Below are 27430 nucleotides of genomic sequence, written 5' to 3'. Positions count from 1 at the left end.
AAAGTAAAATAATAATTTCACCATTTATTTGTCATTTAATGAGAATGATGTAAGAGAGTAAAAGTGTCGTCATTTTCTAGACTTTGTTCAAACCTGCAGCTCTGAATGAATAATAAAGACACTAGCATTAACTGATCAACAAGCAGACAGAAACTATACAAAAAACATGCTGAACTGAGAAAAATAAGCAATAACTACAAATAAATCAGAGCATCACTTGGGTTTGTTTGTGAACATGTAAAAGACATTGAAAGTATTTATAATGGCACTGAATGACACCATTAGGACTCAGTTCTATTAGATTCATATTCTTCTGCTCATGTGGTTTTTGTGTCATTATTTGACTGATTTGTGATGGTTCTTGTTCACAGAGGCATAAAGTTCACTGCAGTTTTCCTGAGATCCAGCTTTTGCTCCTCTGATGGAAGCATAAGTCACTTTATCATCACAGCGAACCTGAATGAACATCACAGTTATTGTTTCAACACACAATTATTACAGCATGATGTTTGAGCTCAATTCATGACACAAATTCAGAAGAAAACACAAACTATCATGTTGAGAGAAGCTGGACAACATCAAGGAAGTGTTTCTCACCTTCTTCTTTCTCACTTGTTTTTACTGTAGTCCTCAGTATAAGTGACCACAGTGTAAGTCTCATCATATATCAGCTCCTGAACATCAATGAAAAATCACCACAGTGTCAAATATACACAAATATACACAGATTATTGAAGATGAATCATATTGTTCACTGGCAGTAGATGAATGTAAATGTTGATTGTGTCGTTGGTTCATCATATTTATTCTTATCTGTGAGTTTTAGAGCAGAAACAGTTCAAATACACTAACCTGTCATTATATAATCTGACTAATACGAGTGTCATATTTCAGGATCAGAGCTTATAAACACTAATAACCAGGCGCGCCATTGACATGGGGGACAGGAGGTCAGGACCCCCGCAGTTATGAAAGGACAGCAATCGACCCCCGCAGTTTTCACGAGGGAAAATGGTCTGCGTGCTATTTTTTCTGATGAGCTATTTTTTTTGTGCTAATTCTGACGAACATCACAATCATTGTAAGTAATTTTTTCAAGCCATACACCAATGCTAAGTTTTAAAATGTTTATTAGACATCTTTTAGTGACAAGGAGAAAATAAATTATGTTTTATGTTGTTAGCCTACATGTATGTAGCCTTAGGCTAGCCTATTCCTATTTGACAGCTTACGGTACGTCGTCATCTTCTTGCTTCTGAATGATAGTGGTCCAGTCCTAAACAGGCAGGGTCAGGGAATTTACTAGTCCACATGTGCCTTGCTGTCTCAGCTGCAAAACAAGTTTGTTCTTTCTTTTAGTCTGCCTGGCATAACCTCAAACATGAAGCCAACGAAATGGAGAAGTATTGCCTCGTTTTTTCAAAAGGCAAAGGTAAGTTGACATACATTTTAAACATGCCCAGTCTATATGAAATGCCAATTGCCATCATTATCCCAAATGCCATTTAGCCATGTTTGTGAAGGCCTTCAATTCTAAATGATTTATTTTAATCCAATAGATAATAGTTTAAGTCAGTGGCTCTCAAAGTATGGTACAACTCAGGCTCCCTCTAGTGGTACGCATAGGAATCACTAAATTAAATATAAATTAATGTAAAAACACTATACATTTTAATTAATTAATTAATTAATTAATTAATTTAATTTATTTATACAGTATAGTTTTTATTTAAGTTCTGCATTTTAATTTAATCATTATTACCTCTGAGCTGTATTATTTAATCTGTAAATAAAACATCTGGATTGTGTTTTATTATTCTAATTAAATTAGTTTAAAATCAACATTTTTAAATAAAATATATAAATTGAAATTTAAAATATTCACAAGATGATGCATACAATTAATTATAATAAGATTATAAATAATATATTCTTATAATGATAAAAAAAAGTCCCTGGAAATAATATCTGGGTCTAATATCGCCCTGTAATGGAAAAATTCATGGCTGTTTATCAGATGGTGCTCCTACATTTTTGAATGTGTGCCTAATTATTTTTTTTTTTTTTTTTAAATCAGGAGTGCTTCTTTCTACGCCCTGATTGGTCTTGATTTATTTATTTATTGATATTGTTGCTCAGTTATTTTTTCCATTCCCTGGCTCAGCAGAAAATATCTTCTTGAGCTATATTTTCAGGTAATATCTGATGATAATGAGGCTGGTCCAAGTCAGGCTGAAATAGAAAGAGAGGATCAGCTTGAGGGCAATGAAGAGAGGAGAAAAAGACAGCGGGAGTAAGGAGAGACAGAAGGAGGAGAGGAGAATGAAATTGAGAATTTAGGCCTAATTAGCTCAACATATACACAACCAAATCAACCTGATGCTCAAGTCATCCAAAAGCAAGTGCTTGGTGGTGATAAGACATTATCATTCCAAAAATCTTGGTATGATAAGTACCCATGGCTGCACGTTAGTCAGGTTGTTGATGGAGTTCTGTGTTTTCACTGCTCCAAATACTTTAAGGCACGAAAACCAACACAGGTAAAGAGTGTAGAGACAGCTTTTGTCAGTGTTGGTTTTAAAAACTGGAAAAAAGCACTGGAACGGTTTAGCATGCATGAGAAGTCAGAGGGCCACAAAGTTGCGATCACAGCTACATTATATGAAAACATTGTGCAGCAGAATGAAAACAGAGATAATCTGTTAAAGATTACTAGTGAGGTTATGTTTCTTGTGAGACAGGGTCTGGCCTTAAGGGGGCATGAGCATCAGAAGGGGAACCTAGATGAGCTTTTAAAATATAAAGCCGAGGACAATTAATCTCTAACCAGATGGTTGTCTGCCAAGAGGGAGGTATACACCTCTTGGGAATGTCAGAATGAGCTTATTGATTTGATTAGCTCATCAATTGTCAGGGCGATCACAGACGAAATCCATGCCTTACCTGTATTACAGTATTCTGTAATAATGGATGGCACACAGGATATTTCAGGAATTGAGCAAGAGGCCCTGTGCCTACGCTGTGTTGATCAGGATTTGATGGTGCATGAGGAGTTCATTGGCTTGTATGAAACAACATCCACAACAGGAGAAAATCTTGCAAAGGTTATCTTGGATGTACTGTTGAGGCTCAATTTGCCAATATCAGGCCTCAGAGGTCAGGCGTACGATGGGGCTGCCATGGCTGGGAAATACTCAGGAACACAGGCAATCATTTGTCAGATGCAGCCACTAGCACCATATGTACATTGTGGAGCCCATTGTGTGAATTTAGTAACACAACTGGCATGCTCAGCCTCCCCTGTAGTGCGGAACGTACTTTAGTGGATAAACGAGCTTGGGACATTCTTTTCCCAGTCTGGTAAGCTAAAGAATACCTTTAAATCTATTGCTGCCTCTGCCTCTGTGAACTGTGCGTGCAACTACCATTCGTGCTGTGCTGTCACAGTATGAAATGGTGTTAAATGCTCTGCAAGAGATGGCAGATAGTAACCGCAGCTCTGAATCAGCAAGCCGGGCCCATGGCTTGCTTGATATATTCCAACAAGGCAAGACAACTGCAGATGTTGTGCAAATTTTGAAAGATATGGTCCCTGAGGTTCGTGGCCTATTCACTGAGGTGGAGACACTAGTAAGATTATTGATGGTGGTGCCCATTTCTTCTGCTGAGGCTGAAAGAAGCTTTAGTGGGTTACGTAGACTCGAAACATGGTGGCGATCCAGTATGAGTCAGAAAAGACTCAATGGTGTGGCTGTGTGTCATGTTCACAAAGACAGGCTTGACACTGCCCAGCTATTTGTGCAGGGAAATGAGAGGAAGAGGACAGTTTTTGGATCCTTTAAAAACTGAATTACCTGTGTACAGTGGAACATAGCAGTGTATAGCAGTAATAAGTGTATTACACATAATTTCACATGTTTCAAGAAGAGTATTTCATTTTATAAATAGAGTATTTTATTTCAGTTCTTAATTATATATTTCTTTTATCTAAATGCTGTTAAAATGTTTGATTTTTTTTTATTATATCACAGCTGACTGTAAGAGCACAGTTTAAAATCACTTTAAGTTAAGTTTTTCAGTCATAACTGTCACGATCACCAGTGAGAGTGCCCTATCAGCCACTAGAGGGCACTCCATCCCGGACTCTCATTTCCACCCGTTACATGGACTACAATTCCCATACACACTCACCCGACTCATTATCCATGTTCATTACACACAGCTGTCTTGTATTATGTTATCAGTGTCTGTCTATTTATACCCTGTTGGTTTCTGTTCTAGTCATGGAGTTTTCAGTTCACATTTCCCTGGTCTGTGTTTTTTCCTGTTCCCGTGTTTTGTTCTTGTTTTTTGATGGACTGATTACCTGGCTTTTGACCCATGCTTGTTTGTGGACTACGATTTTGGTTTACCCAATAAATTACCTGCAATTGGATCTGTCTCTCGTCTCCGTGTTTGCACCCGTGACAGAAAACTCCATCATCTAAGGATCCAGCAGGATGGGGATCCACATCACTCCTCCTACCACTGTGAGGGAACGGATGGCTCGCCTGAGCAATTTAACCACCCTGCGGCAACAGGGTCATCAGGTTGGTGGATTGGCACAAATGTTTTGGACCCTGGCGGCAGGGCTAGGTTACAATGATGCGTGTCTGATTGACCTTTTCAACGGTTGTCTGGATGACCCGTTGCCGTCGAGGGAGAGAGATGGATTGGGTGACATGGATTTTTGGGGGTTCGTCTACTACCTTGAAGATCGGGGTAGGGGGACCCCACCTAATCTACCAGGCAGTGTACATGCTCCAGCCCATGAATCTGTTCTAGAAGTCACAGGGGAGGTAGGCACTGAGCTTCTGCTTAACCCTGGTAAAAAGAGGAGGAGGAGAAGGAGGAAGGTTCCCTTCTTCCCCCAAGGTCCAGAGCCCGCTCCAGCCAGTGAGTCCATTCCAGAGCCCGCTACAGCCAGTGAGTCCACTCCAGAGCCCGCTCCAGCCAGTGAGTCCACTCCAGAGCCCGCTCCAGCCAGTGAGTCCACTCCAGAGCCCGCTCCAGCCAGTGAGTCCACTCCAGAGCCCGCTTCAGTCAGTGAGTCCGCTCCAGTCAGTGAGTCCACTCCAGAGTCCGCTCCAGTCAGTGAGTCCACTCCAGAGTCCGCTCCAGTTAGTGAGTCCACTCCAGAGCCCGTTCCAGTCAGTGAGTCCACTCTAGTCAGTGAGTCCACTCCAGAGCCCGCTCCAGTCAGTGAGTCCACTCCAGAGCCCGCTCCAGTTAGTGAGTCCACTCCAAAGTCCGCTCCAGTTAGTGAGTCCACTCCTGAGCCCGTTCCAGTCAGTGAGTCCACTCTAGTCAGTGAGTCCACTCCAGAGCCCGCTCCAGTCAGTGAGTCCACTCCAGAGCCCGCTCCAGTCAGTGAGTCCACTCCAGAGCCCGCTCCAGTCAGTGAGTCCACTCCAGAGCCCGCTCCAGTCAGTGAGTCCACTCCAGAGCCCGCTCCAGTCAGTGAGTCCACTCCAGAGCCCGCTCCAGTCAGTGAGTCCACTCCAGAGCCCGCTCCAGTCAGTGAGTCCACTCCAGAGCCCGCTCCAGTCAGTGAGTCCACTCCAGAGCCCGCTCCAGTCAGTGAGGCCACTCCAGAGCCCGTTTCAGTCAGTGAGTCCACTCCAGAGTCCGCTCCAGTCAGTGAGCCCGCTCCAGCCAGTGAGTCCACTCCAGAGCCCGCTCCAGTCAGTGAGCCCTCTCTAACCAGTGAGCCTGCTCCAGAGCCCGCTCCGGTCAGTAAGTCCGCTCCAGCCAGTGAGTCCATTTTGGGTGAGCCACTGCCTCACCCTCATAAGCGGAGGAGAAGGAGGAAAAGGGCTTCCTCCGTCCTACAAGGCCTGGAGACCACTCTAGTGGCTGTTCGTGGGTTCTCCAAGCGCCTTGCCCTGCCGGCGCCACCGAAGCGCCTTGCCCTGCCGGCGCCAACGAAGCGCCTTGCCCTGCCGGCGCCAACGAAGCGCCTTGCCCTGCCGGCGCCAACGAAGCGCCTTGCCCTAACGACGCCAACGAAGCACCTTGCCCTGCCGGCGCCAACGAAGCGCCTTGCCCTGCCGGCGCCAACGAAGCGCCTTGCCCTGCCGGCGCCAACGAAGCGCCTTGCCCTGCCGCCGCTGCCCGAGCAGCCCGAGCCCGCTGCCGTCCCGGGGCAGCCCGAGCCCGCTCTCTCTGATACGGCCACGGGGGCCGTCACCGAGCTGCCCGCTCTCCCTGATACGACCACAGAGCACGCTGCCGTCCCAGAGCAGTCCCAGCCTGAGCACGCTGCCGTCCCAGAGCAGCCCCAGCCTGAGCACGCGGCCGTCCCAGAGCAGCTCCAGCCTGAGCACGCTGCCGTCCCTGAGCAGCTCCAGTCCGAACACGTTGCCGTCCCAGAGCAGTTCCAGTCCGAGCCCGCTGCCGTCCCTGAGTCCTCCGCTCTCCCTGATACGGCCACGGAGGCCGTCATCGAGCTGTCCGCTCTCCCTGATACGGCCACGGAGGCCGTCACCGAGCTGGCCGCTCTCCCTGATACGGCCACGGAGGCCGTCACCGAGCTGCTCGTTCTCCCTGATACGGCCACGGAGGCCGTCACCGAGCTGGCCGCTCTCCCTGATACGGCCACGGAGGCCGTCACCGAGCTGCTCGTTCTCCCTGATATGGCCACGAAGCACCCTTGGCCAGCCCTGTCGCCGCCGTCCAAGCCTACTGCCCTGCCGCCACCGCCCAGATCTTCTGTCCTGCCGCCGTCATCCAAGCCTTCTGCCCTGCCGCCGCCACCCAGGCTTTCTGCCCTGTCGCCACTGCCCAGGCCGTCTGAACCGTTGGAACCAGCCTGGTCAGTTCCTCCGGCACCACCCTGGCAATCAGCCAGGACTCCAGACCCGCTGGAACCAGCCTGGTCTGTTCCGCCAGCACCGCCCTGGCACTCAGCCAGGATTCCAGAGGCGCTGGCACCAGCCTGGTCAGTTCCTCCAGCACCACCCTGGCACCCAGCCAGGACTCTAGAACCGCTGGAACCAGCCTGGTCAGTTCCTCCAGCACCACCCTGGCTATCAGTTGGGGACCCTGGATCTGGCCCGCCATCCCTCCCCCTGATCCTCCTCCTGTCCACGAAGCACCTTGCCCTGCCGGCGCCAACGAAGCGCCTTGCCCTGCCGGCGCCAACGAAGCGCCTTGCCCTGCCGCCGCTGCCCGAGCAGCCCGAGCCCGCTGCCGTCCCGGGGCAGCCCGAGCCCGCTCTCTCTGATACGGCCACGGGGGCCGTCACCGAGCTGCCCGCTCTCCCTGATACGACCACAGAGCACGCTGCCGTCCCAGAGCAGTCCCAGCCTGAGCACGCTGCCGTCCCAGAGCAGCCCCAGCCTGAGCACGCTGCCGTCCCAGAGCAGCCCCAGCCTGAGCACGCGGCCGTCCCAGAGCAGCTCCAGCCTGAGCACGCTGCCGTCCCTGAGCAGCTCCAGTCCGAACACGTTGCCGTCCCAGAGCAGTTCCAGTCCGAGCCCGCTGCCGTCCCTGAGTCCTCCGCTCTCCCTGATACGGCCACGGAGGCCGTCATCGAGCTGTCCGCTCTCCCTGATACGGCCACGGAGGCCGTCACCGAGCTGGCCGCTCTCCCTGATACGGCCACGGAGGCCGTCACCGAGCTGCTCGTTCTCCCTGATACGGCCACGGAGGCCGTCACCGAGCTGGCCGCTCTCCCTGATACGGCCACGGAGGCCGTCACCGAGCTGCTCGTTCTCCCTGATATGGCCACGAAGCACCCTTGGCCAGCCCTGTCGCCGCCGTCCAAGCCTACTGCCCTGCCGCCACCGCCCAGATCTTCTGTCCTGCCGCCGTCATCCAAGCCTTCTGCCCTGCCGCCGCCACCCAGGCTTTCTGCCCTGTCGCCACTGCCCAGGCCGTCTGAACCGTTGGAACCAGCCTGGTCAGTTCCTCCGGCACCACCCTGGCAATCAGCCAGGACTCCAGACCCGCTGGAACCAGCCTGGTCTGTTCCGCCAGCACCGCCCTGGCACTCAGCCAGGATTCCAGAGGCGCTGGCACCAGCCTGGTCAGTTCCTCCAGCACCACCCTGGCACCCAGCCAGGACTCTAGAACCGCTGGAACCAGCCTGGTCAGTTCCTCCAGCACCACCCTGGCTATCAGTTGGGGACCCTGGATCTGGCCCGCCATCCCTCCCCCTGATCCTCCTCCTGTCCACCTCCCTCCTGAGTTTTTGTGTTTTTTTTTTTTTTTTTTGACTGGTGGAGCGTCTGGTAGCCGCTCCTTTGAGGGGGGGTAATGTCACGATCACCAGTGAGAGTGCCCTATCAGCCACTAGAGGGCACTCCATCCCGGACTCTCATTTCCACCCGTTACATGGACTACAATTCCCATACACACTCACCCGACTCATTATACATGTTCATTACACACAGCTGTCTTGTATTATGTTATCAGTGTCTGTCTATTTATACCCTGTTGGTTTCTGTTCTAGTCATGGAGTTTTCAGTTCACATTTCCCTGGTCTGTGTTTTTTCCTGTTCCCGTGTTTTGTTCTTGTTTTTTGATGGACTGATTACCTGGCTTTTGACCCATGCTTGTTTGTGGACTACGATTTTGGATTACCCAATAAATTACCTGCAATTGGATCTGTCTCTCGTCTCCGTGTTTGCACCCGTGACAATAACGATATTCTGATATGTTGAGCAATAACAAATGTCCTCTTGCATTTTGTAGCATGACACTGTAACTAATAAACATATAGTGGAGAGTGCATGATGTTGATTTGGTAGTTTGAATTATATCAGATGTATAATATGCCTAACCATTTGATCATGTCTGTTTGGATCATAACCATATAGTAAAGTGTTAACTCTTCTTTATTCAAAGCTTCATAACATATAATCATTCCATGTGATTATTAACAACTAGAATCACAATTTATCAAAGTAGAAATCTGATCTTACTTTCTGGGCTTTTGCTTACAGTTTGGTCCCCCCACTTTGAAAATGCCTCCTGCGCCCCTGCTAATAACTCATGGATCGACCTACAATACTCACCTCAGAGTCATCAGTTCCTCTTCTGTTATCTGAAACAGAATGTCAAGAGAATATTGATGATCAAACACATAATACAGTCTCGAATGAAACTGATTTTAGAAGAATTCTAGTGCTGTAGAATAGAAACATGAAGATCATCCTCATTTCAGTGCTTGTTTTCACACTCTGGAGTTTTTCTAGAATCAGGATCTAAATGAACTCATTGTAGTGAAAATGAGCTCAGTGGACATCAGTATTAATATGACTGTAATATCGTCTCTCTCTCAGTGATTGTGATTGTTGTCGCTTCATTCGCTGTTCTCCTTCCTGCTCTTATTCTCTGGATGATTCGCAGAAAAAGAGACGGTGAGTTTTTACAGTTTCTCATATTTTATAACAGATAAAAAGTCCAAAACATCTGATAAAATAAACGTGTAATTTAGACAGAATTCCTCTCAATCAGAGTTTAATGTTTCTATTCTACAGCACTAGAATTATCCTAAAATCAGTTTCATTTGAGACTGTATTATGTGTATTACTGTATTAAGGAACTGATGACTCTGAGGTGAGTATTGTAGGTCAATCATGAGTTATTAGTGTTTATAAGCTCTGATCCTGAAATATGACATTCGTATTAGTCAGATTATATAATGACAGGTTAGTGTATTTGAACTGTTTCTGCTCTAAAACTCACAGATAAGAATAAATATGATGAACCAACGGCACAATCAACATTTACATTCATCTACTGCCAGTGAACAATATGATTCATCTTCAATAATCTGTGTATATTTGACACTGTGGTAATTTTTCATATTTCCATTGGTGTTTAGGAGCAGACAGATGATCATGTGACTTATGCTGAGGTCACTGCGTACAGTAAAAACCAAGACCAAAAGAAGAAGGTGAGAAACACTTCCTTGATGTTGTCCAGCTTCTCTCAACATGATAGTTTGTGTTTTCTTCTGAATTTGTGCCATGAATTGATCTCAAACATCATGCTGTAATAATTGGGTGTTGAAACAATAACTGTGATGTTCATTCAGGTTCGCTGTGATGATAAAGTGACTTATGCTTCCATCAGAGGAGCAAAAGCTGGATCTCAGGAAAACTGCAGTGAACTTTATGCCTCTGTGAACAAGAACCATCACAAATCAGTCAAATAATGACACAAAAACCACATGAGCAGAAGAATATGAATCTAATAGAACTGAGTCCTAATGGTGTCATTCAGTGCCATTATAAATACTTTCAATGTCTTTTACATGTTCACAAACAAACCCAAGTGATGCTCTGATTTATTTGTAGTTACTGGTTATTTTTCTCAGTTCAGCATGTTTTTTGTATAGTTTCTGTCTGCTTGTTGATCAGTTAATGCTAGTGTCTTTATTATTCATTCAGAGCTGCAGGTTTGAACAAAGTCTAGAAAATGAGGACACTTTTACTCTCTTACATCATTCTCATTAAATGCCAAATAAATGGTAAAATTACAACAGCATTAGCATTTTTTAAAACTGTAACAGCATTTTTTTAAATTCTGAATAAAATGAGCACTTTCAAATAAATATTCTTGTTTTTAACTTGTTGTTGTTTTGTTTTTTCCCTGCTGTCCACCTTCCTAACTTGAATTATTACAATATCTGACACTTCAGTATGAATACAAATCTAAAAATGCTCAAAATGAAAAAATTAAAATGCTACAATTTCACCAAAAATTTTTATAATGTATAAATATATACCTGAATGCATACCGAAGAAGAAAAAAAAAACTTAAGGAAATCTGACTATAGGACCCAGAGGAACAGTTTGTTTGCTCCATATAGAGCTAAAGACAATCTAGTGGCAAAAGTCATGAAATGTATAACGATAACACCAAACATCAAGACAGCTCGGGTCTAATGGTCATGTCCCGTAAGAGAATGTCTAAACCGCCGGGTATAAGGAGGCGTGGTCATTCAATAAAGAAAACAAAGCGTAGACCTAAGAAGTGCTCAGTCGTGCACAGAAAGCGTAGGAAGACTGTGAAGCGAAACATATCAATTAAGAGAACCATATTCTAACATGGCATTACTTCACTGCATGTCAGCAGAATGTATCAAGTCTGAGTTGGATTTATTTATTTATATTATTTCCTCTGACGCAAACGGTTATTGAGAAAAACGGCTATTTCGAAGTACCCCCTTTATCGGCTATATCTGATTCTTCACCTTTGGAGTTTTTTATAGCTGGAACTGAAGAAGATTATGTCGATCTAAATAACACATTATTGTATCTACGTCTTAAAATCACGAAACCTAATGGTGCAGATTTAGCAGATGATGCAAAGGTCGAACTGATAAATTACCCTGGGGCTACTATATTTTCACAAGTCGATGTGAGCCTCGGTGATCGATTGATATCTCAGAGTTCGAGCACTTATGCTTATTGATGTATCATCAAGAGTCTCATCAACTACAGTAAATATGCGCTGGAATTGCTTTTTCTCTGCAATTTGTACCCCACATCACCATCCCTCATCAGGCAGAATTCGTCTTTGGCTCTGATCATACGTATTTTAATATCCACACCATTCAGCATTAATTTTTCCTGAAAGAAGATATCGCTGTGTATAGGAGCCAGCAGTTTCACCACTCAGCTGTTCGCTGTGTAAGAAGCCCTCTTTGTCAACCCCTGGCTATGACCGGCAGGGTCGGTCGCACCCACCAGAGCTCCGTTTTGAGGCTTGTGTCGTATTACTGAAGTGACGTCACTGGTGACACTCTTCCACAGTAAAGTGTTGCTTTACGTTTGTGTCAGACATGTTCGTCAGTGTGAGAAATTGCATAAGGTAAACAACACTGGCTCAAACCACATCTAACCACTAACCTAAGGGAGAAGACGTTGACACAACACTGGTTGTGAAACATGTTGTTCAGTGTGAGAATATTGTAAACCACACTGACTCAAACCACATCTGATCTGAACACAGTTTATAGGATATTCTTTTGCACACAAACATGAGCATTAGGCAAGGCAAGGCAAGGCAATTTTATTTGTATAGCACATTTCATACACAATGGTAATTCAAAGTGCTTTACATAAAAAAGAATAATAAAAATAGAACATAAGGAATAGAAATAACAGTAAAAACAGAGAATTTTGCTATCTGGATGGAAGAGCTAGGAAGTCTCAGGGAGTTTGTTGTTGTTGTTTTTGTTGTTGTTGTCCATCAGAGTTGGATCTAAATGGATCTATCCATCAGAGCGGATCAGAATGGATCTTCCTCACACAACAGGACTGCTACCTGTTAAGGCACTTCAAACTGATAAACAAAGTTTCAATCTCCCCTTTTGCCAAGACACCTCAAACTGCACCACACAGCCCTAATCCCCCTTCCGGAGATATCTTACCTATGCAATGCAGTTCAAATTTCCCCTTTGGAAATTTCCCCCTTTGGAAAGTGTCCTGACTGTAATCCAGAGATATCTTAACCATGCACTACAGCTTAAATTTCCCCATGGTTTGTCCCCTTATCCAATTTTACCAAATTTTAACCTAATCACTTTCTTCCTAATTCTCCCAGCTCTTTCAACCAGACAGCAGTATTTAAAATGCATTAAAAGTTAGAATAACAAGATGATACATAAAAGATATAAAATACATTAAAAATGAAATAAAAACAGGAAAAGGAATTAAAAGAATAAAAAGATAATACGTATAAAATAAAGTGCAAACAGTTCGGACATAGCACAGTGCTCAATCAGCAAATGCATAGATAAAAAGATGTGTTTTGAGTCTGGTTTTGAATGTGGCTACTGTTGGAGCACACCTGATCTCTTCTGGAAGCTGGTTCCAGCTGCGGCTGGCGTAACAGCTAAAAGCAGACTCTCCTTGCTTTGAGTGAACCCTTGGTATTTCTAAATGACTTGATCCTGATGATCTGAGTGATCTGTTAGGTTTATATTCTATGAGCATATCTGCAATGTATTGAGGTCCTAGGCCATTGAGTGATTTATAAACAAGTAACAGTACTTTAAAATCAATTCTAATCAATTACTGTTAGTTTCTCTTATTCTTTTAGCATAATTAAATTATGAGTGATAAAATTGCTTTGTTACTGAAAGGTATCCACTCATGTCTCTGAACTGCCCTCTGGAGATGGACATGAGCTGATCCCAGACCCTCTCACTTTCCTCAATATGGTTTACAGCTGGAACTTCAGAGGACTCACCTGATCACCTGACCAGGGAAACAGGGCCGGTTGGTAATCAAGTGTGCACTGAAATCATGGTGTTAACCCTTTTAAACCGGTTGTGTCATTGTCGACACGTCCAACCAAGCTGTCTTCATGTTACCGTAACTCTTCAGGCGTTTGCGGTCGCAATGCCTTCCATCAGCAAATGGCAGCCGCTTTCGGGGAGAGCAGGTGGAAGGATTTGAACAAAAAGGTATGGAGCGCTGCAGTTTAGGGAGTTTTGGATCTCATAAATGATAGTAGTAACAAATAAAAACATGATTAGGCCTGAGTTCAATTAGGACATTTCAGTAGCTTTTATAAATGAGCCTTAAAAAAACATTACTGGTGTGAATCTTGAGATAAAACAATTTATTTTATTAACTTAAATGGCAGCTGGCCAATATAAGTCAGTCAGTTTCTGCAAATAAAATTAGTTAACTGGAGATTTAATTTAGTGCAACTGTGCTGCCTCCAAGACCTAAACTAAAACCAAGATCAATCAAAATGCTCACTGTTAAAAGTACACTGGTCTGTGTCTATATGAGCCCAATCTACAGAGAGTAAAATGAGTCTGAGTCAGTGTCACTAAATATAAACTCTAGCAGGATTTAAACACTCAGTTCAGTTCAGTTCAGTTTTGATGATGATTAAAGGAAGAGCTGTAACTATATAATGAAGAGAAAGACTGACAGAAACAGAAAATGGCTGATCAGTGTGATCTGTGTCTGCTGGGACTGATCATTCTCTCTTCACTTCTCACAGGTAAAGAAATCTGGATTTTCTCTAAAGACATTTAGTGGAATTAGTCTGGAAAGAGTTGATTTGAACATGCTCAGTTTATTCTTGCACACATTCACGTTGTGATCTCAGAGTTGTGTATTGATACATACAGATCATACTGTATTATTCCTGATACTGGACATAGAGTCACTCAAACATCTGATGATCAACAATTATCTTCATATTCAGAGATTTCAACAGCTACATGATCAAGACAAACACTTTATTCTGGAGAGTGTGATGATTGTGTTCATGAGGGAAAAAAAGACTAAAAAAAAAACTGGGTACAATGAGATGACATTATTCTACTCACCCTTCAAGTGATTTCTAATGATTTCAAGTGATTTCATAATTTTTAAAGATAGTAATTTTTTTTTACCTGTGAAAACAAACCTGGAAAGAGACTTTGAGGAGATAAACATACTCAGTTACGAAAACCTTTCGAACCTGTCACGATCCGTCCCAGTCTAGGGGTTGGATGGATCGGTGACAATACAACTGAAATAATAAGAGACTTTAAAGATCAGCAATTCCTCCTCTCCTGTCCCAGATGTTTTTGAATCTAAATTTTTTTTCTTCATTCTCTTTCAAAACCAAATATTAACAGAAGCAATTTTTCGGAAGGGGGTCCAAGACGTAACACCACCACCCTTAGTTACAAAACCTGATTTGTAACAAGTTAGGTTACAACATACAAATTAGAAAAAAATACAAATTCAGATCACCAGCGTGAGTCCTTGATAGTGCATCAGCTACGTTATTCTCTGCACCTTTCTTGTAGCGTATGTCTACATTAAACTCTTGCAAGATCAGTGCCCACCTCATTAAACGCTGATTAGAGTTTGACATACGAGACAGGAATATTAGGGGATTATGATCGGTGTACGCTGCAACACGATCACCAGAGCTCAAGTACACTTCAAAGTGTTGAAGGGCTAACAGTAACCCCAGGGATTCTTTTTCTATGGTACTATAGTTTTGCAGACACCTGGTAAACTTCTTGGAGAAATAACTGACAGGATGTTCAATACCAGCATCATTAGTTTGCATCAGCACCGCACCAGCACCACAAGCACATGCATGAACTTGTAAACTGAATGGCAAATCAACGTTTTGGGCAGACAAGTTTGGGGCGTTGCATAGCAGATCTTTAGCAGAGAAAAAGGCTGATTCACATTCCTTTCACACAATACACTGAATACACACATGTAAACTTCAAGAAATGTACTAAAAGGAATTAAGATATGAAAACTTTTAACTTTTTTCCTTGTTACTCTCAAAGATACACAATTATTTCACAAAGTAGAATAATACTAATAATTTAGTATTCCCAAATACACTTTATAAATAATGTCTCTTTTTTAGACTGTCTTTAACACAAAGATAACTTCCTAGCAATCACTTTAGATAAGAAAAGTAGTTAAATTACCTAAACCGCTCAAATTAACAAACATGTGAATCCACATATATGCACACACATAAATACATGCACACCCTGTTAACACCCACCCATTGCAGGCCTGATACTAGAAATCATGGTGGCCATAAAACAACGACGACCACTTCGCTCAGCTGAGCAAACAAAAAAATTCATAGTTACCTCAGATGTCTGATATGGGTAGACTGCAGTGAGAGTTGATTCAGTCCGCTGAGGAATTTACATCTTGTACCTCTGAATTTAGGGGGTTTGCCTGAGAGCTTTATTTTTAACTTTACTTCTAACTCTATAACTCTCTGAGGGCTGAGACTGACTGAGGTCCCCCAGTCCTTAACCTTTGCTTTGAGTTGGTCTTGACTTGGCTATTAGTCCGTCTTTTAATTGTTTGTCTCTCTCATTGATGCTAAGCTTGCATCTAGCAGCTTTATTTTCTTCCTCCTACCTGATCTCATTGAGGAGTTTCAAAAAAGCTGGATGACTTTCCCTCTGCTCATGCAGGTGCAATTTTAACATCATCATGACTGATTCCACAGCCCCCCTCAGCAGTTGCTCTAAATAAGATAGCCAGGAACTTACAGGCCTTTGATGGGAGGCACGAGCAATTCCGCCAGGTGGCAGCACTGTGCAGGCATAAATGCAGCGCAATTGCATGCTTCACCTGAGGAACCTCTGCATAACCCTTGGCTGCCTCACAGTCTTGGAAAACCTGGATATATGAAGTTTATTTAACAAAGTTCGGGAGGAGCACGTTCAGGTAATCAAACCAATCAGTGCAAGAGGAAGCTGGTATATATAGCCGTCCCTCATCTCTGTCACTCGACAGCTTCACAGCATCCCTCTACCACCCCATTGCCTCACTCTTGGCTAGATCCTATCGCGGAGGGGGAGTATTCTGGGCTCAGGCCAAATTCCAAACTTGGAACACACCAAATAAACACTATATCTGATTTCATGTACATGTGAACTTGTGAAATGATAGAATTTTAAAAGTGTGATTTCCAAATGTTAAAAATCATGGAAATTTGACGATGACGATAATTTTTACTAGTTATGTCAAGCTCTAATATATTTTAATAAAAAAGAAGAAGAAACTGTATCAGATTTTTGAATGACAATTTGACACACATTGGACTTCTGATTGCTATTTTTTAAAAATGCATCGACACAAAAAAAAAAAACCTATACAGCAAACAAGCACATTAAAGGAAAGTGAAACATTGCCTAAACATAAAATAATGAGTGTCCATATAAAGGTCATTTGTTTGTTGTATCTCTGTAATTATGATAATGGTGATTATGGAATCAACATCATACATATTCAGTAATCATTAAGTCAAACAAACTCAGTGTCTGTATGAAGTTTTACAGTGACATTTGCATCTATTCCAGAGTCAAGACTTTCTCACAATATTAAGATGGTTGATAGCCATCCTACACTTCCGTAACTAAAATAATGAATTATTTATAGCAGTTCTGGTGTTTTCAGAGCTGTGATCTCACTGTTGAGGTTTGGAAACATGTTACTCAGAACTCAGTTTCAGTGATCATCTCTGAACCAGTTTAGTCGGATGATGATGTGGATTATGAATCATTCTGATGTCACTTCCTCTTCTTTGTTTTAGTGCTGCACTACATTCAACTCTATCTTTTCAGTTAACAATAGCAGAAGTTCAGCCTGTTTAATACACTGAATTTTAACTCAGTTTTGAAAAGTAACCAAAAAGTTTACAGTTTCTAACGTTCATCTGAATTAAATTTAAAATAAATTTATGCTTTCAAAGAAATGTATCAACAAAAACAAACATCTGGAAGTATATTTTCAAGAGTCTGTTTGTGTGTCAGTGTTACCGTTAAAGTTTTACTACAGGTGCTGGTCATACAATTAGAATATCATCAAAAAGTTTTAATTTTTTTAAGATTTAATTCACTAATTCCATTCAGAAAGTGAAACTTGTATATTATATTCATTCATTACACACAGACTGATTTATTTCAAATGTTTATTTCTTTTAATTTTTGATGATGACAACTAAGGAAAATCCCAAATAAAGTTTCTTAGAAAATCAGAATACTACTATAATATCACTGATCAGGTGTTATGATAGCCCAGGTAACTCTGATAGTGGCCTTCAACTCTTCTGCATTGTTGGGTCTGGCATATCGTATCTTCCTCTTCACAATACCCCATAGATTTTCTATGGGGTTAAGGTCAGGTGAGTTTGCTGGCCAATTAAGAACAGGGATACCTTGGTCCTTAAACCAGGTACTGGTAGCTTTGGCACTGTGTGCAGGTGCCAAGTCCTGTTGGAAAATGAAATCTGCATTTCCATAAAGTTGGTCAGCAGCAGGAAGCATGAAGTGCTCTAAAACTTCCTGGTATATGGCTGCGTTGACCTTGGACCTCAGAAAACACAGTGGACCAACACCAGCAGATGACATGGCACCCCAAACCATCACTGACTGTGAAAACTTTACACTGGACCTCAAGCAACGTGGATTGTGTGCCTCTCCTCTCTTCCTCCAGACTCTGGGACCCTGATTTCCAAAGGAAATGCAAAATTTACTTTCATCAGAGAACATAACTTTGGACCACTCAGCAGCAGTCCAGTCCTTTTTGTCTTTAGCCCAGGCGAGACGCTTCTGATGCTGTCTGTTGTTCAAGAGTGGCTTGACACAAGGAATGCGACAGCTGAAACCCATGTCTTGCATACGTCTGTGCGTAGTGGTTCTTGAAGCACTGACTCCAGCTGCAGTCCTCTCTCCAATCCTCTCCAGGGTGTGGTTATCCCTACTGCTTGTACACTTTTTTCTACCACATCTTTTCCTTCCCTTCGCCTCTCTATTAATGTGCTTGGACACAGAGCTCTGTGAACAGCCAGCCTCTTTTGCAATGACCTTTTGTGTCTTGCCCTCCTTGTGCAAGGTGTCAATGGTCGTCTTTTGGACAAATGTCAAGTCAGCAGTCTTCCCCATGATTGTGTAGCCTACAGAACTAGACTGAGAGACCATTTAAAGGCCTAGTTGTCAGTTATAATAATCAAAATTAAAAGAAATAAACATTTGAAATATATCAGTCTGTGTGTAATTAATGAATATAATATACAAGTTTCACTTTTTCACTTTTTGAATGGAATTAGTGAAATAAATCAACTTTTTGATGATATTCTAATTATATGAGCAGCACCTGTATATTCTCACATTCAGACAGCATGTACACCAACTCTGTCAGATAGACAGTGGCTGGATCTGACATCAGCTCAATCTGATTGGCTGCTCAGCATATGCAGCTTCCATTGGCTGCTCTGTGTCTGGAAGGGCGGGGCTTGCATCATTATATAAATCATTATGAACATGAATGAATCATTCCACCATTAGTTTATCTTTGTGGCTTTGCTTCACAGTTTAACATCGCCACATTATGAGCTCATGAAGGGGATTCACCATATTTCTAACAAATATCTCCGGAAAGACATATTAAACACAACTGCCAATTTTATTAAGAAAATAAGTAGCAATCATTAAAAAAAAAACATATGCTAAAACAACAAGAATGAACAGATCATGAGGCACAACAGAGAGATGATTATACAGTCTGTCCATTACCATATTTAATATTATATTTAAAGCAGTTTATATATGAACCACACGAAAATGAATTTGAACACTGAATGCAAATATCCATATAAATGAAAATAAATCTTTACTGTTAAAAAATATTATAATAATCTAAACTTGGTGTCACTATTTCTTCAGGGAGTTTTTCTCTGTTTTCTGAGAAGAAGAAAATCAAACGATGAACAATCTTCTGTGAGTTTTTACTGTTTTAAATCTTGTTTCAGATGGTCTCCAAACTCAGCAGTATTTTATTGTAATATTGTAGGCATCTCTATTTCCTCTGGGTGCTTCGAGTCCTTCCTCCCTGCAAAATAAAAGCATTGACTGACCTCTCGTATGTGTTTTTATCATGATTGCAGATTGTTCCAGATCAGATGAGTGTGAATCATCAGATTGTGTGCGGCTCAAAACTCACCAGCTCTTCTTGCACAGATGATCTGAAGAAGAATCACAGTAGGAGCAGCAAACACTGCCATCTCAACAATAATCACAATCACTGCAGGAAACATGTGTGGAAGAAGAAGAAGAAGAAGAAGAAGAAGAAGAGAAACTGGACATGACTGAAGTCAAGGGGATTCAACTATGAACAGTTATTGATGAAGCATTTACAGACTGACTGATAGTTTAATGGTGTAAAGCTGTCAGTAGAAATGAACGTGTCGTACCTCTGAATAATGATCCAGCAGTCACACTGACTTCAGTTTCTGATGCTGTGTCAGCTGGACCTGTGGATCACATCTGTTAGTTCACTTCAACACATCATGACACATAGAAACATCATCATTATCACAGTAATGATGGACATTGACAAAGTGTTTGAACTATACTGTGGACTTTGGGGGAGCCCACTTGTTTTTTTTTTCGTGTTTTTTTTTTTTTTTTTTTTTTTTACAAAAGAGGGTGTGTGGGCTGGGGGTTGTATTCGTGCGCTTACATGTTTCAAAAGAGGACTTACAGTGACTTACAAAAATACATAACAGCTACAAGTGTATGCACTATACAGGATTTACCCTATTATACTTTATTGACACAAACTGATAGGTGAAACTACAAACAGCCACGCACAATCAGTCTATAAACAAAGCATCAGGCTGTCTTTGAGTTCACATGAACAACGGTTAAAGTTACTTGTCAGGCTAGAGAAGAATACAAAAATTCCTCTGTTAAATTAGGCCTAAGACATCAAGAGTCAGGCAGAGCTATAACAACCCAGCCACAACACATAATTATAAATAACATGCCTTACCTTAACACAGAATCGACGGCAACTCCAATGTTTATATTTTTTTTTCTATGAATCTTTGAGTTAACATGTACTAAACATGAGTGGAATTTGCACCACAGCGCCCCCACAACTTGATGCACCCTGCATTAACATCATATTTTACAGTAGTAATAGTTGTTTCTCACCTGAATACTTGACAGTGTATCTGACTGAGGTCTGGAGTTGATTTCTGAGAGTAAGCTGACATCTCCACTCTCTGTTGTCATCTTCATTCAGGAGTGTTGTAGTCAGAGTGATGATACAGTGATCTGATGAGAATAATATCTGATATCTGGAGTCTGTCTTCAGATCAACACCAGTCTGATTCACCCACAACAGATGAAGTCCCTCAGAATGGACCAAATCATCACAATAGACTGAATACAGTTGACAGGAGAGAGTCACAGAGCGACCTGGACTGATCTCAGTCTGTGATAATGATGATGATGATGATGATGATGGAGACACTGAAACTGAACACAAGACACAAATCACAGACTCTTCAATCATCATGTGAGTTTAAAGAGTGAATTTGCCCATTGACCACATAATCATAAACTTACCATGAAGAACATGCAGATAAACACGTGTATCATTTCTTTGTTTTTGTAGTTGTCCATCCACATCTGTCCATTGTCTGCAGCTGTAAAATCCATAATCTTCTTCTGTGACGTTCTTGATATTCAGAGAGCAGTCAGACCCCAGACTCAGTCTCTCATGTCTCTCTGTGTCTTTATTCTTTATCCCTAAACCAATTAGTTCATCTGCTGCTGAATGTCTGGATATGTTATAGTAAACCCAATATGTTGATTTGCAGTCAGAAAGAGCATTATTACAGGGCAGATGGACATTATCACCAGAACTGATGAACACATCAGTCTCATTCACTCCACTGGTACCTGAAACACAGTATATTTGACTGATCATTATGATATATACTAATAAATAAAAGGTAACGCTTTAGATTACAGCATGGAAAGTACTGCGTTATTACAATGAATTTACAGCTTTACTTCTGGTAATTATAGTAAGATTGTTGTCTATCATAATAGTATAAGTATCCCTTAGTTCTAATATACTTACAGGATAAATAAATTGTTTTATTCCAAATTTCTTTTTTTCCCAAGACTTTACATATTGTTCCCCTATACTTACACATACTTTATAGGTACACGTTTGTGAGCAATTTAGCAAGAAAGTGCACTGATTAAGTTGTTTTTAAGGGAACTATAACTACAACTATTGCAATGTTTTTTAATACTGTTGAAATACTCTTGTTTCATGTAGTTAGAGGGTAAGTATGGCATTGCGGGCTGTAAATTAAAGTGGTGCATTTTACACTCATTTCATGTAGTTACAGTGTAAGTACATTAAAAAAAAAAAAAAACGTATTTGAAAAACAACTTAATTTAAAACAGGTTTACGGCACTTATTATAGTGTCAACCTATAGCTGCTGAGAGGCTAAGCAACAGGAAAGATTCCGTGACGCGTTCCCATGCATTTAAAATCCGTGCACATTTATTGTTGTCATGGCGAAATATAGTCCATATGAAAGAAAACACTTGAAACTGCAGAAACATTAGGAATTATTAAAAAACGGTCAACAGAAATTGAGCGTTCCAAGCTACTCACCCCCTTTCTAAAAACTAGATACAAAAACAAGAAACACTATCAGGTAAATACCCACCTACACCAGTGTGACCAAAATACCCGGAAACACATACCAAAAATACAAAATAAAAGACTTACACTTATTTACATTTATATACATTTATGCATTTTTTAAAGTCAACTTTTCATTTCAAATTCTAAATTCTTGACAGAAAGTTGCACATTTTGGACCGTGGAGAGGTCACATACAGGGCCTAGGGTGAGGGGAATTCAACCTCCTAGAGCCTCTCAAGAAACGGAATGACTAAGCCATTTTTCCCCACTGACTGGCCAGCAATGGGAGCATTAAATGCTGCAATCGTTGCTATGTAGACCTTGAGCGTGGAGGGTGTGAAGCCTTTGTCTAGACGCTCTTGGAGAAATGACAATATCAAAGAAATGTCACATTCAACTGGATCTTCGTTCCGGGTTTCGCACCAGGCAACGAAGACCAACCGCTGGTTGGGCCTTGCCCACACCAGGAGCACCCTTGTCAGTGTGAAGAGGCGTTCAGGTGAAATTCCGCCCTGGTAATTTATGTAGGACACCACAGTCATGCTGTCCGATCGGACTAGGACATGGTTCCCCGACAGGACTGGTAAGAAAACTCCGGGTGAACTGCAGGGCGGGGATGGCCTTCGGGCTACGTGGCAAAGGGCTGGATTAAGGTGGTTGACAGAATGCTGAGTTGGGGCCTGTGAACCGTGATGGGTGGAAGAGGAAATTTGCTCTCTTTTTGATAATATATGTTTATTATTCTCGCCATGAGAACAGCGGTTGGCGTCGCATGGCCTGTGATGACTTCTGCATGGCGGTGAAGTGCTCAGTGAAGCCCTCCACGGCGGGTCAGAAGAGACCGTCGAGGGAGACAGGGACATCCAGCAAGGCCAACTTATCTGCTTCCTTAATCTCAGTGAGATTCAGACAAAGGTGGCGTTCTAAAACAACCAGGCTGGCCAATAGCCTGGGCTGTGGCCTTGGTAGCGCACAAGGCCAGATCCATTGCACTGCGCAGTTCCCTGAAGGCAGGGGCATCAGTGCTGGACTCATCCATGGAGCGGAGGAGTTTGAACTGGAACACTTTGAGGATGGCCATGGTGTGGAGCGCTGAAGCTGCTTGGCCTCCAGTGAGAGCAGAGGTCGTCCTGCAGGGCTTTGATGGAAGAGCCCGCTTGTTCTTCCATCCAAGAGCAGCAAGAGAGCAGAGGTGAGCAGCCACTGCTTCGTCCAGGGGCCTCATCTGCTTGTAGACCTTTTCCTCAGAGCCGTCCATGGAGGTGAGAGCTGCAGAGGTGGTAGTGTGTAGGCGGGCTGAATAGAGGGTGCGCCACAACTTGGTCAGCTTATCGTGGACTTCTGGGAAAAACAGACCAGCGTGCTGATGAGGGGCTGGTGACGACCGGGCAGGAACCACTCGTCCTCCTCCTCCTTGGGGGTTGCCTACTGGAGTTTGAGTTCCTCGTCGGCTTTAGAGAAGACACAGCAAAGCTTGGCATCCATCCCTGATCTGGTGTCGATGGGCTCCAAAGACAGCAAGGGGCAGGGTCTTTAGAGTTGCCACCCCACTCCTCCGTTTCAGAAGCCATCAACAACATGCTGTCATCAAGCGGCTCTTCCTCTGAACCGCCGAGGAGACCATGTCATTCGCCTCAGCCAAGGAATGCAGAGAACAGGACGGGGGACGGCTCTCTCTGTGGAGAGAGTGAGGCACGTGGGGGCTGAACCGGCATGAGCTCACTCATGTCCATGTGCTGAAAAACTGCTATTTTAGGCGGTGTAAACAGCAGGAAATAGCTCTTTTAAGGTCACTGGATGGCGGCAGGGGAAGCGCTGAGAGGCCGCTAGGCGTCAATGCAGGCGGCTCAGCTGGAGTCTCAGCTGGTCCGCTGTGAAGCCCTGTCAACAGTGAGAAGCAAGCTTGATCCGTGGCAAGAAGGTGAGAGAAGGCAAAGGCGTTCAGTCTCGGTGTTCATCGAAGAGAAGCGTTGTCCTTGCTGAACGAGATAGATCTGATTTCCTATGGTGAAATGCCTGCGTATATAGCCAGATGCTCCGTCCATTTTGGCGGGCTTTGGCACACTGCATCACCATAGGCTCACACAGCTCTGCCGCGCCATCATTGGTTCAAAAAGTTACACTGCTCCAACCAATGGCCATGCAGTTACACTGCATTATTGAAAAAGGCTTCAGTGAATCGGAGAAAAAGGAGATATTCCCCATCTGTAGTATGAGTAGAGTATCGAAAGGGAACCAGGGTACCACTTATTGGCCTGGAGGTAGATAGTAGGTAACATCTAGTTAGAGAGGAAAAGGAACATAGGTGAACACCGGCAGGTTTCATCCTAGAAAACTTCCCCTAATATTGCCATGGAGGGGAAGGTTGTGTTTTCACAGTGACGGTGGGGTGTCATCGGATACAGAAAGAGAAGTCGGAAACTGTTTTTTGCATTTATTCATTTGTGTATTTTCTGTATGATCATGTGATTATGTCTCTTTAAATGCTGTATGCTGATTGTTTGTACTGGTTATCACGTAGAGAACAAGGGATTTATGCTAAAAGAAGTATGCTGTGTATATGATATCTTACACTATTTATTGGTTGCTGTGAAGTTTGAATGTGTATTGGGTTTCCTTTTAAAGTGTGTGCACTGTTGACTGAAATCGAATAACAGTGTATGTAAACAGGATACCAAAGTGTGACAATGCCACAAGGCTGCTAGTATTGTTAATACGATTCATATTCTTGGTTGATAAATTGGCTCGTGAGTAGAATGGCAAATGACATGGGATTCCCTCTTAAGATTCATCAGTGGAAAGAATGAAAATAAAGAAGAGGAATAAGAGGAAGAGGAAGCTATGCAAGAGAAATTAATAAGAAGTGTAAATCTGTTTTGAAATGTTGTTTTTCAAATAAAGGTTTCCAAGTGATATCAGATTGTGTGTATACATGTGTTTTTTATTGTACTTACACTATAACTACATGAAACAAGAGGGTATCAAGCACTACTTTAATTTACAGCCCACAATGTCATACTTAACCTCTAACTACATGAACCAAGAGAGATTTCCCCAGTATTAAAAAATAAATAAAAATGCAATATTGCCTTGAAACAACTTAACCAGTGCACTTTTGCAATAAAAACAAAATACTGTGTAAATGCACTGTAGCCTTCCCCATCATTTAAAAAAAAAAAAATCCTTTATGTATTGGTACACTATTATTACAAAAAGGTGTGCAGTGTATGTTGCTCCCATGATTGTTGTCTATCATAATAGTGTAATTACCCCTTAGTTCTACAATACTTACAGTATAAATTATTTGTTATTTTCCTGGTTGTTACTCCTTTATTCCCAATACTTTACATATTGTTCCCCTATACTTACACGTACTTACTTTTTAGGTACACTATAATTACTGTACAGTATGATCTGTATGTATCAATACACAACTCTGAGATCACAACGTGAATGTGTGCAAGAATAAACTGAGCATGTTCAAATCAACTCTTTCCAGACTAATTCCACTAAATGTCTTTAGAGAAAATCCAGATTTCTTTACCTGTGAGAAGTGAAGAGAGAATGATCAGTCCCAGCAGACACAGATCACACTGATCAGCCATTTTCTGTTTCTCTCAGTCTTTCTCTGTATTATACATAGTTACAGCTCTCCCTGTGGTTGAGAACTTCCTCTGATCTGAACTAAGTGTTGAAATCCAGCTAGAGTTGATATATAGTGACACTGACTCAGAGTTACATTTTACTCTCTGTAGACTGGGTTAACCCTGTAAAGCCCACTGTTGCAGAATTACAACATCACTTTCAACAATTTTTAAAAAAGGCTTGCAAATGTTTTTTTTTTTTTTTTTCTCTCAAGACCACATTTACATAGTTAATGGGTTCTATTGTTTGTCCTCAAAATGCTATTGGATAGAATAAGTGTTTATAGGTCCAGTCATCTGGCCATGAAGTTACTCTACCTGCAGACTTTGCGTCAAGCTCATCTCCTTTTTTTTTACATGACTGGATTTGTCAAGATTCAAGTAAGTAAATTTCCTTACATATTTTTTTTGTGTGTGTTTATTACAATGTCTAGAACACAGATATATTTAGTTATTTTGGAAAACATTAATCAAATTTGATTTAGAGCTTAAGTCCATGTTGTAATTCTACAACGTTGGGCCAGAGTGGTAGTTAAAATAGCCTGTGCTCCTACATGTTACATAAGGACACTGCACTTATCACATGGTCACAAATTGAAATTTAAACTGTTAGATTCACTGTAACTAAGTTCTAAATGTGCTTTTCTGTTAAATTTGTACTTAGTTTAGTTTATACCATAATTAAACACAGGAATAAACTGTAGGTGGGATTTAAAACTCCATCATCCAGAGCAGTGAAACTGCCTGTATTTATGTAGTTTATTTGTTTTTTAACTTCTAAATGATCCTAAGATTTTTTTGAGTGTTGGCCAAGTAGCAGTTTATAGCATTAGGAGCTCTGAATGATTTTGGGGGGATGCCTTTTGCATTCTTCAGGGACAGGTGTGAATGGTCTTGAACATGAACCTGTAAGTGCTCTGGGGGGATGCATGTGTTCCTTTAGTATGATAAGTAGAGAGCATAATAGGCCAGCCAGACAGTATTGTTTGAATGTAGTAGTGGAATGTTGATTAGCATTTGCATTGAAATTATAATACTTTGATGGATAATATACTTAGATCTCTACCCTCGACACATGGTCTACCACCCTGTATTCTTTCAGTGTATCTACTACAATATAAGACCCGTTTGTATTATTCACTCATTAATTTTTTTTACTTTTTCCATTTCAGAATGCCAAGATGTCATCGGACCACCCCCCACTGGATGTACGCAACGACATGATTGCACATTTCCCAGTAAAGAAGAGAGGACGCTGTAGACACTGCAATAATAGATACACAAATACACTGTAGCAAGTGCAATGTTCGCCTGTGCTTCTCAGATGAAAAGAACTTAGGGACTATCACTGTAAAACACAGACTTCATTCAAACCACATTGAAAGTGATAGAAGCAAATGTTTTATAAATACAATTTTTTTTCGATATTTTTATTAATAAATGCTTATTCATGAAAAATATGATTGTTGTGTGATTATTACTCATGATATATACTGTTATGGGGCTATGTAAGCAATCAACCCTGCAAATGAATGCTTAAATGCTCTGTATATCTGTTCAGACAAAATGAGTACAAATACAGAAATTCTGCTCCTATCTGGGCCCAACGTTGCAATATTACAACATTTCCCTAAAAACTTACTAAAAAGTAAAATATTTGAAAAATCTTTAATTTCTACATCAGAGGCCTCCTAAAACAATATCTTAGAGGTCAATTTTTTTTTTGCTCTTTTTTTTTTTTTTGCTCTATTTTTACAGGGTTAATATAG

General features: G+C 42.0%; 1 long non-coding RNA gene and 1 pseudogene across 1 annotated transcript; both read right to left on the bottom strand.

The window, feature by feature from the left end:
* Nucleotides 1-101: 101 nt before the first annotated feature.
* LOC137008088 (uncharacterized) lies at nt 102-9071 on the bottom strand. The gene is made up of 3 exons (XR_010892750.1): nt 9060-9071; nt 598-674; nt 102-456 (listed from the first exon to the last, which is right to left on the bottom strand). It is a non-coding gene; the product is annotated as an uncharacterized lncRNA (long non-coding RNA).
* A 10264-nt stretch (nt 9072-19335) lies between these two features.
* Nucleotides 19336-25622, bottom strand: LOC137008083 (uncharacterized; annotated as a pseudogene).
* Between the last annotated feature and the right edge of the window lie 1808 nt (nt 25623-27430).

Source organism: Chanodichthys erythropterus, chromosome 3, assembly GCF_024489055.1.
Source record: "Chanodichthys erythropterus isolate Z2021 chromosome 3, ASM2448905v1, whole genome shotgun sequence".
In the NCBI taxonomy this organism is placed as follows: Eukaryota; Metazoa; Chordata; class Actinopteri; order Cypriniformes; family Xenocyprididae; genus Chanodichthys; species Chanodichthys erythropterus.
The sequence above is the reverse complement of the archived record's forward strand: the minus strand, read 5'-3'. Positions and strand labels throughout refer to the sequence as shown.